This window comes from Hemicordylus capensis, chromosome 8 (genome assembly GCF_027244095.1).
Source record: "Hemicordylus capensis ecotype Gifberg chromosome 8, rHemCap1.1.pri, whole genome shotgun sequence".
Lineage (NCBI taxonomy): Eukaryota > Metazoa > Chordata > Lepidosauria > Squamata > Cordylidae > Hemicordylus > Hemicordylus capensis.
Window position 1 is genome coordinate 27,257,341 of NC_069664.1, and position 9,679 is coordinate 27,267,019.

At 45.9% G+C, this 9,679-nt stretch overlaps 1 long non-coding RNA gene across 5 annotated transcripts in view; it reads left to right on the top strand.

Moving 5' to 3' along the window:
• The window catches only part of LOC128333715 (uncharacterized), a 112,005-nt gene that overhangs the window by 20,864 nt on the left and 81,462 nt on the right, over positions 1-9,679 (top strand). The window lies entirely within an intron of this gene.

Here is a 9,679-nt window from a genome sequence, read left to right on the forward strand (position 1 = left end):
CCACATGGGTACTTCTCTTTTCCTCCAAGGAGTTCATAGTATAAAGAGGGCTGGTAGAAATAGCTGGCTCGACAATAGAATTGCTGGGAAATGGTTATTATAATAGATAATGATCTGAAGACGAGCCAACAATGTGAGTGAGGCTGTGGCAGAAAATACCCATGCCATTCCTAGTCATATTAACAGAAACATTGTATCCCAGACCATGGAAAAATGGAAAGTAGAGTTGCCACTGAATTTCACCTAAAGTGAAATGTTGAGGCTAATCTGAAGGCAACAACAAAAACCTTTAATACAATTATGCAATTTCTCCAAGTGGGAGGTTGTCCACAAATTCCTAATGGTGAGTATGTTGACTGTTTTCAGGAAGCTGATGAAAACGTTTTATTTTCATTTTGTTTTATTTGAAAACAAAATAAATTGCAAAGGCTTATTTGTGAAAGCCTTTGCAATTTATTTTGTGTGCAGTCACAACTGTATCTATTTTACTGTATTTTATTGCTGGCTGTTTTGGTTTTGTTTGTCCAATGTTTTCAAATTGTCTTATTGATGTTGATTTGATTTTATATATTTGATCTTGTATTTGAGCATTTGTAAACTCATGCACAAACTAGGAGGCGGGGTTGAAATTAACGAATTAAAGCAAATATTATGCTTCCTGCCCTATGAATCACCTCCTAGATCCAAATTGGTCCTCGGCAAGCAAGCCGAACAAATAACCACTGATCTAGAAAAATGATAAAGAGCCACAAGCCCAGCTGTCATACCTCAGATATTCAGCTTGGCGGGCTGGTGTCTAGAGGCCATGGTGTAACTTGGCATGTTTTAGACTATCACATTGACACCGTAGCCTCTTGTCAACCACAGTAAGGTAAATGTGATGTCTGTGCAGGACTAATTCTATTCTGCCAACACTTTTTTCTTCATACCATTGCTAGAATTACTTCTTTGCTAAGCAGGCACCATCAGTTAACTCCTTTCTGTTCCTGGTACCCAAGCAGAACAGGCATTCTTAGGCAATCTTCAATCTGAATGTCTTAACAAATATGTTCAGCATCAAAAGTTCTGGATGGAAAATCTGTTTCAATTTTGGGAAGGCGAGAGCTTGATCTCCATTCACCTGAAGGGCATTTAACTTGCATATTTCCATCAAGATATCCTCTGAGCTTCTGATTCCGTCGAGAGAATCCCTGCTTGCACAGCAGCATCTGTGTAAGTACAAAATGCTGCTATTTGGTCTCCTTTCTTTTCTTCATGTAATTATCAAGTTGGTCCCTGATTATGGCATTTTGAGCAAGGAGGACACAGCTTGGAGTATGTTTGTTTTTCAGAGAAAAGATTTCCTCAATGTACAGTTCAGATTAGAATTCCTGCAACTCTGTGGTCTTCCAGCGATCTTTGGCAAGATCATTTGACTCAATTGCACAAATATGGTCCTGAATTTATTATAAATTATTATATTATAATTTATTACAAATTATAAGCAATCGTAAGACCTAGAAGCATCAAGATCTCAGCACAACCAGTTTCTGGCAAGTATGTTCACTGCCATCTCAGGCATCCTTAATGTCTTGGATTGCTTCATCCAGTAGATCTGCTTCCATTCAATGTCTGCTTCAAATGTTGCTTGTCATTGTGAGGGTGTCCTCTCTGTGAAGTCACACTCGGACATCCTTGTCCCTCACAAGGCAATGAGCTACTGAAGAGCTGGATGGCCAGCAAGAAGCCTGTGTTAAGCAGAAGGTCACTGATGAACACCAGTCTATCAGGCTATGGAGCAGTTGTGAACATGCTCTTGCCCTCCCTCTTGGATTCCAGGGATCCCCACTGGAACCCAAGTTGAGTGTCATTCGTCTCAAACTGAACTTCATCATATGAAATGTGAAGATCAGGCACAAGATCAGCACCACCTCATTGACCCAGATGGTATAACATGGCAGGGTGATTTTGTAACTATTATTTCTCAACACCCCCTTTTTTGCACTTATGAAAACGCTATTTACTTTGAAGGAACATAGGAAGCTACCTTACACCAAGTCAGATCATCTAGCTCAGTATTGTGTACACACTCAGACTGCCAGCGGTTTCTCCAAGGATGTAGGCAGAAGTCTCTCTCAACCCTATCTTGGAGATGCCAGAGAGGAAACTTGGAATCTTCTGCATGCAAACATTCAGATGCACTTCCCAGAGCGGCCCTATCCCCTAAGGGGAAATATCTTACAGTGCTCATACATCTCCCATTCAAATACAAACCAGGGTGGACCCTGCTTAGCAAAGGGGACAATTCATGCTTGCTACCACAAGACCAGCTCTTTCAAAGCCTTGGTTGTGTTTCCCAGTTTCATGGGCTTATTTGCACATTATGGGTTGTTGTTTTTTTGTAATCTTTGGAAGTGTACACGGTGGAATGTGTAAATGAGACAGCTGTGTTTGGAAGTGTGCACCATGCAAGTGTGCTCTCCAGCAAGCCGGGATTGGCGGCTGCTCTCTCTCCAGTGTATATTTGGTCACAGATGCAGGGTTGCCATCACAGAAGCTGTGAGATGGCCCATTAAAGTATTGTTTGTTGACTGCTGATTGCCAATGTATGCCACATATACATGGTCATTATATAATGCAAACTGACAATCTGCAACCATGTGTTGAGAGCATGTGGTCTTTCCTGCTTGAGGATGCTGCCTCTCATGCTGTCTAAAGCTCTGCGGGGTGGGAGGTGGCATTTCGCAGAGCACACAACTGATAACTTTCTTGTTCCCTTCTTCCTTGGTCTCACTTAACTTGCCCTCAGGAAGTGGCTGCTCTTCCAGCCTCCCTCTGCCCTTAGAATAGCAAGCACAGCTCCTGGAAACAAAGACATGCTTAAGACTCTCTTCAATGAGCAGGGGCTGGCTCCACCATAAGGCAGAATGAGGTGGTCTGCTTTAGAAGGCCTTTGTTGCATGCCATGAATGGACAGCAATTTCTCAGCTGCTTAACTTCCCATAGTTTCAGGGGATCCCTTGAGAATCCCACAAAGGGAACAGAAATGCCTTGAATCATATGAATGTGTTTGAAGCTGCCTTTTATTGAGTTAGACCATTGATCCACCTAGTTCAGCATTGTGTCTACTCTGACTGGTAGTAGCTCTCCTGATCACCCAATCCCAGGAGTTGCTACTGGGGATTCAACCTGGGACCTTCTGCATGCAAAGCAGGTGCTCTACCACTGAGCGAGGGCCCCTCCTCAAAGTGGGGTCCTGGCCTGAGGTGGTTAATGGTGCACTTCTGTCCAGTGGGTTTCAATGGGATGTGTACAATCCTTCTGCGGAGAGTGCCCAAAGATCCCTCTCTTGCCCATTTGCACAACAAGGAAATACTGGGCACCTGCAACCAGCAGCAAGGCACATTTCAAGCTCGAGAGACTCAAAAAGGTAAGTGTACTTAATTCCCTTTTGCCATCCAGCCTGCCTTTGATTAGATCATGCGTGTGTGCTATGGGAAGTGGAAGAGTTGACTGATTTATCATGAATCATTAGGGAAGAGCGACTGTATTTTTAAAACATGGCCAGCGCAAATATACAATAATTAGAGATGTGCTTTTGTTAACATTGCCAGCCACTACCCACTTGTACGGTACCCTTGGGTACTAAATAATTACCCACTTTGTGTGGTTATCTAGTTCACTAATTACCCACAGAAATTGGGGTCAGGTGTTAACTGCTTGAAATAAGTATCCTCCAAAGACTTTGCTGAGTTGTATAAAGGAATGGTGGGGTGGTGGGTTTTTTTTTTTTCAAAACTCAGGAAAAAGATGTCAATGGCATATCCATTTTTCATTTCTGTTGAGTGTGTGTGCAAGAGACACAGGAAGGGTGTTGCAGTATTACTAACATGGCTAGAGAGCATCCCATAGAATCCCCAACTCTCTTCTCTCTCCCTTTGCAAATAGAGCTCCTTCCTCCAAATATATTCGAGTTGATCAAACATTCTCCTAAAAGCATGTTTGACAGAACTTGAGGGTTAAAGAGAAGAGAAATGACACAAGAGAAATTTCAGGACTGGGCAAGAAATAAGGTTCCAAGGGAGGCAACTATGTCAGTAATAACAGCTGTTGTTCCCTCCTCCCTGCCTGCTTTTTCTTCTTTAAGTTTATTCTGAGCAAGATAGGACATGGCAGCAAAGGCGGTGGTGGACATGCTAGGCCAACTTTACCTGGCGACAATTTTTGTTTCCAGAAAGATCCCAGAATGAGGCTACATCATGATGTAGCATAATTCCAAGGCGAATTCTGGGAAAGGGAAATAGAGTAGTGTGAGGAAACCTTCACACAATGCTTCCAGTGCTGTTTCTGTCACCACCTGCAAAGGGGCAGCATAAACTGGGGGTGGGGACACTCCCAAATAAAGACACACCAAAGCACCATAAAATTGTATTTTTAAAGAGGAAAGAGGATGCCTGTTGCCACCACTAACCAGTGGTAGCCCGTCTTCCATAAAATTTGAAGGATTTTATGTGCCCATCATCTCCTGAAAATGCTAAATGCCCCCCCCCACCATTTTGGCCACCCCACAATGGGGCCTGATTGTACTAGACATGTTTAATCACTAGATATGTTAATCACTAGCACTAGACATGTTTAATCAGATGATTAAAACCGTGGTTGAAACTGCATGACTGGGGGTTGGTTGAGATGCTCCAGCCCAACTTGATTATGCAGGGCTGGAGACAGCACCGAGCAGGGGGAACAGAGCAGCAGGCTCTCACTCATAACCAGGGGCGTAGCTATAATTGAGCGAAAGGGTTCAAAGAACATGGGCCCCCAGCTCCTAAGGGCCCTCTAGCTCCACCCCTCCCTATTTTCTTCATTATCTCCCTCACTCTGGGGAGCCACCAGAGAGAGGGATGAACACGGGCCCCTCTCCCCTAGCTATGCCCCTGCTCGTAACATGCAATGGGCCATTGTTCAGACAGTTCATCTGAACTGAAATTCATCAGTATTGCTCAGGCCTCCCAAAAAAATTGCAGGAAAAAATGCTTCATAATCTATAAAGCTCTATGTGGAACATGCATATGATTCATTTTGTATCTGTATACCTTACTATTTAGCCAAGATTGGTGCCCAGAGTAGCTTACAGTGACAACCCAAATATAATTAATATTTGTGCAATATAATTGGGGTATGCTGGTGTGTGATGGAGGAGGCAGCCCCGTCAGGTGCTTCTCCGCCAGTAATGATAATCCAGGTGCCAGGCTCTGGTCTCCGGAGGGAGGGGGCAGCATAAGCTTCAGGTAGACATGGGTGGATGGTGAAGATGCCAACCCATCAAAGCAGTCCTTGCTGTTGAATTGTTTTATACCTTTCATGCTTCTCCACTGGTTGTCAGCGTGGCTCTCCCACGTCATACCTTTGGGTGGCTGTTAGTTGGATTTTATGGCACTGAGTCCTCATGTTTGGAGTACCATTCTTTCCTTGTGAAGTGAGACTTGGTGCTAGTTCACAGGATCAAATTGGTGCCTTGTGAAGGTAACTTGAGGGGATGCATGTGGGAATTGCTTGTGTGGTGATTTCAGAATGTGCCCAGCTGGAACTGACCCCAGGGCTGGGGAGGAGCCCTCCAACAACTTGGGCTGGGGAGACTCTCTGCTGTGGGTGGAGACAGGGTGCCATTTCAGATGGCCCAGACTGGGTCAAAGGTGGCATACGTGCCTCCATTCTGCCTGAAGGGTTTTCTAGAGCACCTTGAGGACCTCGCACTCTACAGGGCCTCTCAGTATGCACAGTTCTGGCCAGGTGGGAGAGGGCTTCATTCTGCCTCCAACGTGGCCAGTCCCCATGTCACACATATGCTGTTAGCAGCCCCTTTAATTGGCAGAGGCCCTGGCATCGGAAAAGCTTGCCATCACCCAACAAGCAACTCTGTTCACAACCACACGACCACTTCAGCAGAATGTAGTTTGGAATATTGCATAGATTCATTTAGTAACCATGTTTTCAAATCCAGCATCAATTCTGAATTCTGCAGTACTGTGTTGGATCCTAGGAATTGCTAGGATAGCTTCAGCTGCATAAAGTCATAGTGATTACTGTAAGTGCCCAATGGCCAAACAAGACATGATGTGAGAATTCTGTGACTAACGCCCAGTCCATCTGTGCTGGGGGACCATTTAAGCTGAGGAATTAGCATGGGAGGCAAAGGGTAAACCTTCCTCCCACAAGCAGCCTTGATCCAAATCATCCCCCATCATGGCTGCATTCTGGGGGGAAATGAAGAGAAAAAAATGCCAGGAGTTCTAATAACAGAACTTCCACACCATGTTCAGTTTGGCCTTTAAAGGTGTTGTACTGTACAAGCATGAGTAGCAACTCAAATCAATAATGCTAAGTGTATGATGTGTGTGAGAGACAATCCCCCCTTTTAGCTTACTTTCCTTAAGGAAAGTAAGTTTATGAGATCACCTGGCATTCTCTGTGTGTGTCCGTGTGTGTGTCCCCCACTATCAACTTTGCAATGTCTGGACCAATATGAACTAAATTGGGTGCAGTTCTGGAGTCACATAGGGACACCTCAAGAGCCTAATTTGTGATGATGTCGTCCACCCCAATTCAAGATGGTGGACACATGAATATTTGAGGCACAAGTGGGCTAACTTGTGAGGATGGTAATGATCAATTAAGATTCTAGATAAAGGAAAGTAGGCAGATTAGTTCTTACCAGAACAACTAGTTTTAATCCAGAATGGTCACCTAGTCTGATTCATGGGTAAGACACTGAGAGCTCCATTGAGCATTTATTTATATTTCTCTTAGGTGTACTAGTTGCTAATCCCATGTGATGCAGCTCTCAAAAGAGTTCATGAGCAGCTGCCTGGATAGCAACAGGAATGGGGGAGAAAATGGCGGTAGCGGTTGGCTGGCTGGCCGGCAGGCAAAGATAACTGTGGCGAATGGCGCCAGCCAGACAAAGAAAACGGTGGTGGTGGTGGCGGCGGCGGCGGCAGGGGTGGGTGAGTGGGCTCGAAGGAAGATGGCCAGCAGGCAGGGAAAGAAGGCGGGGGGTGGGCGGGGAAGAAGATGGGTGGGGGGCAGGCAGGATAAAAAGTGGGGGGGGGATAAATTGGCAGCGACGAACTAGAGGTGTAGATGCTGTGCGCCTGGCCCAGCTAGTTTAAACATAAAACAGTAAGGCAGAATATCAATATGTATTATAAAATGTGGGTAATTTTGTAAGTTGTATACAGTACAACTGGAGCTGATGCAGCAAAAAAGGCTAACATAATGCATTTCTTGATAGACTTCAGATTGCAGGTGTAGGCATTCAATGTTTGAATAGTTTCCCCCCACATTTAAAAACAAAGCCAGACATCTCCCTGCACTTTCATAGCTAGTCTGTCAGGCAGACTAGTTATGAAAGTGCCTAGACTTCTCTCTGCATCCTCAAACATGCAGACATTTATCCTAATAGGATGTAGCATTCAAACCTTTGACCCCTCACCTGCAGTCTGAAATGATGCAGTCCAGCAGCAGGTTATTCTCATGAGACTGCTGGCTTAACAGATGATTTCCAGAGTGAGTTGAGACCAGCAAAGTGTGTTCCTGAATAGACTGTGGCTATTTATAGCAAAACGTCTGGGAGCCACCGACCTAGTATAACTCACCCTATTTCATGCACACCGTAGACATCCACCCAGATTTTTCTTGGGTTTTTTTTTGTGTAGGGTCCCCATTTCCTTCATTTATATGTTCTTCAGTAGTACATTTTTACCTTTTCAGATCCTTAATTGTCTTGGCAGTCTTGCATGTAGTCTGGAGGCTACTTGATTCCAAGCTGCAGCTTGTAATGCTTTTGAGTAATCACCATTTTCTGTGTCCAAGGGAGACACCCCAGTGACTCAAAGGCCTCTGGAGGCACCCGCCCTCTTCAACCTTTTCAGCAGCGCCTTTGGCTCTTAACCCCTTAGTCCTCATCCCTCTCGCCACTGAATTTGCTCACATTCATCCTCTTCTATCCCGCCCCGTGTGGTGATCGTTTTTACCATTGCCCCTGCCCTCTTTGGTATCTCCTGGACCCCTACTTGGTATATGATAGGCTGCTAAGATAGGGATTTATTTCTTTTGGTTCTGTCAGGGGTTCTCAAACATCATCTCAGGTGAATGGTCAAGGGGCATTGTGGCAGGGGATGATGGGAGCTGTAGTCCAACCTCATTGCGGGAATGTTTGAGAACTCCTGCGTGATATGATTCTATGTAGAGCACAATGTAAATTGGTTGTCTGATGATGATGAAGAAGAAACCTTAGAAATAACAGATCCAGTTTTGTGGGTGTGTGTTTTCCTCTAGGATAGATATAGGTAACACAAAATCACTGCAGAGAGTTGTGTGTCCTAAGGAAGAAAATAACTCTTTTTCTGCCCTGACGTCTCCCCCAGCCCCATCCCACACCACCACCTAGATGTTTGCTAGATCCACTCCACCCGCAGTCATGTGAAGCTGCCTTTCGAATCCATAAGGGATCATCTGTGCTGCTCAAATTGGTGGATGCATCCACATAAAGTCTCCCTCCTGAGGTCTGCCTGCCTGGATTTTGTAGCCTAATGGTTGTGCATGCACCTCACACGTGCACACGGCAACTGTCAGCCTTCTGGGAAACAACAGACACTGATTATTTATTTATTTATTGCTCATCCTTTTGATCTTTATTATTTCATTGTTGGTTGCCTGGTAATGTTATCTGCCATTATTGAGGGATTTTGTGACCAATGGAGAGGAGAGAGATTGGGTGGACAGGGGCGGTGGAGGAATGCTTCGAGAGAGATGAGCAACATGTCTGCATCTCCCTCCCCCCCCCTCCTCTCTCTCAGCATCCCTTCCTAGAAACACTGTCTGACTGATGAGTTCATCTTAAAAGCCAAGGGCATATAGCTGGGGAATTACTACATATTGCAAATATAGTCTGCTCTGTCTGAGGGGAGGGGGCAGCAGCCCTGCCACTAAGCTGGAAATGGTGGGTGGATGGGCTATTTTGGAGGGGGGGAGGAGACGACCAGCTTTGAAGCCGTCCCCACCACGAGACAGTGGGTCTGCTTCCCTTCATGCTGCCTTAATGTTGCTATTTCCAACGATATGCTGCAAATCAAGGGAGTGGGGTGTCTGGGTGGGGTCGGGAAAGGAAGCCAGGATTGCTGCATGCCGTTTTATTCTTGTTTAGAATTCAGAAGCCAGGAGAGGTGCGAGGCTTGGGGAAACGGGACCCACCCATCAGTTCCTTAATACCCTCGCGCCTCTATCTGGTGGGGTGGGGTGGCAGAGGAGGAGTGTGTGTGTGGGGGGGGGGTTGTTAATGTGGGATACCTGATCTGTCCTTATTCCTGCCCCGACCCTGCTGTTATATTCTTGGTCTCATTAGTAGTCAGGGTGATGGACTAAAGTATCCGGTGCCGGCAGTGAGGGGAAGGATGCAGTTGCGAGGCTTGGAGGGAGAGAGAGAGGCTGCAAAGGCGGGGAGGAGGAGGAGGAGGAGGAGGAAGGGTTCACTTCAGCCGCCCGGAAAGGAAGTCAGAGACGTGATGGGCACTGACACCCCGGCTTTTGGAGATGTGAGCAGTGTCGGGGGTGGGGGGGGGTTGGGGGAGTGGTAGCGGCGATGGGGGGCACCCGAAGGAGGATGACTCTGGAGGCAGAGGGGAGGCAGGGAGCGGGAATG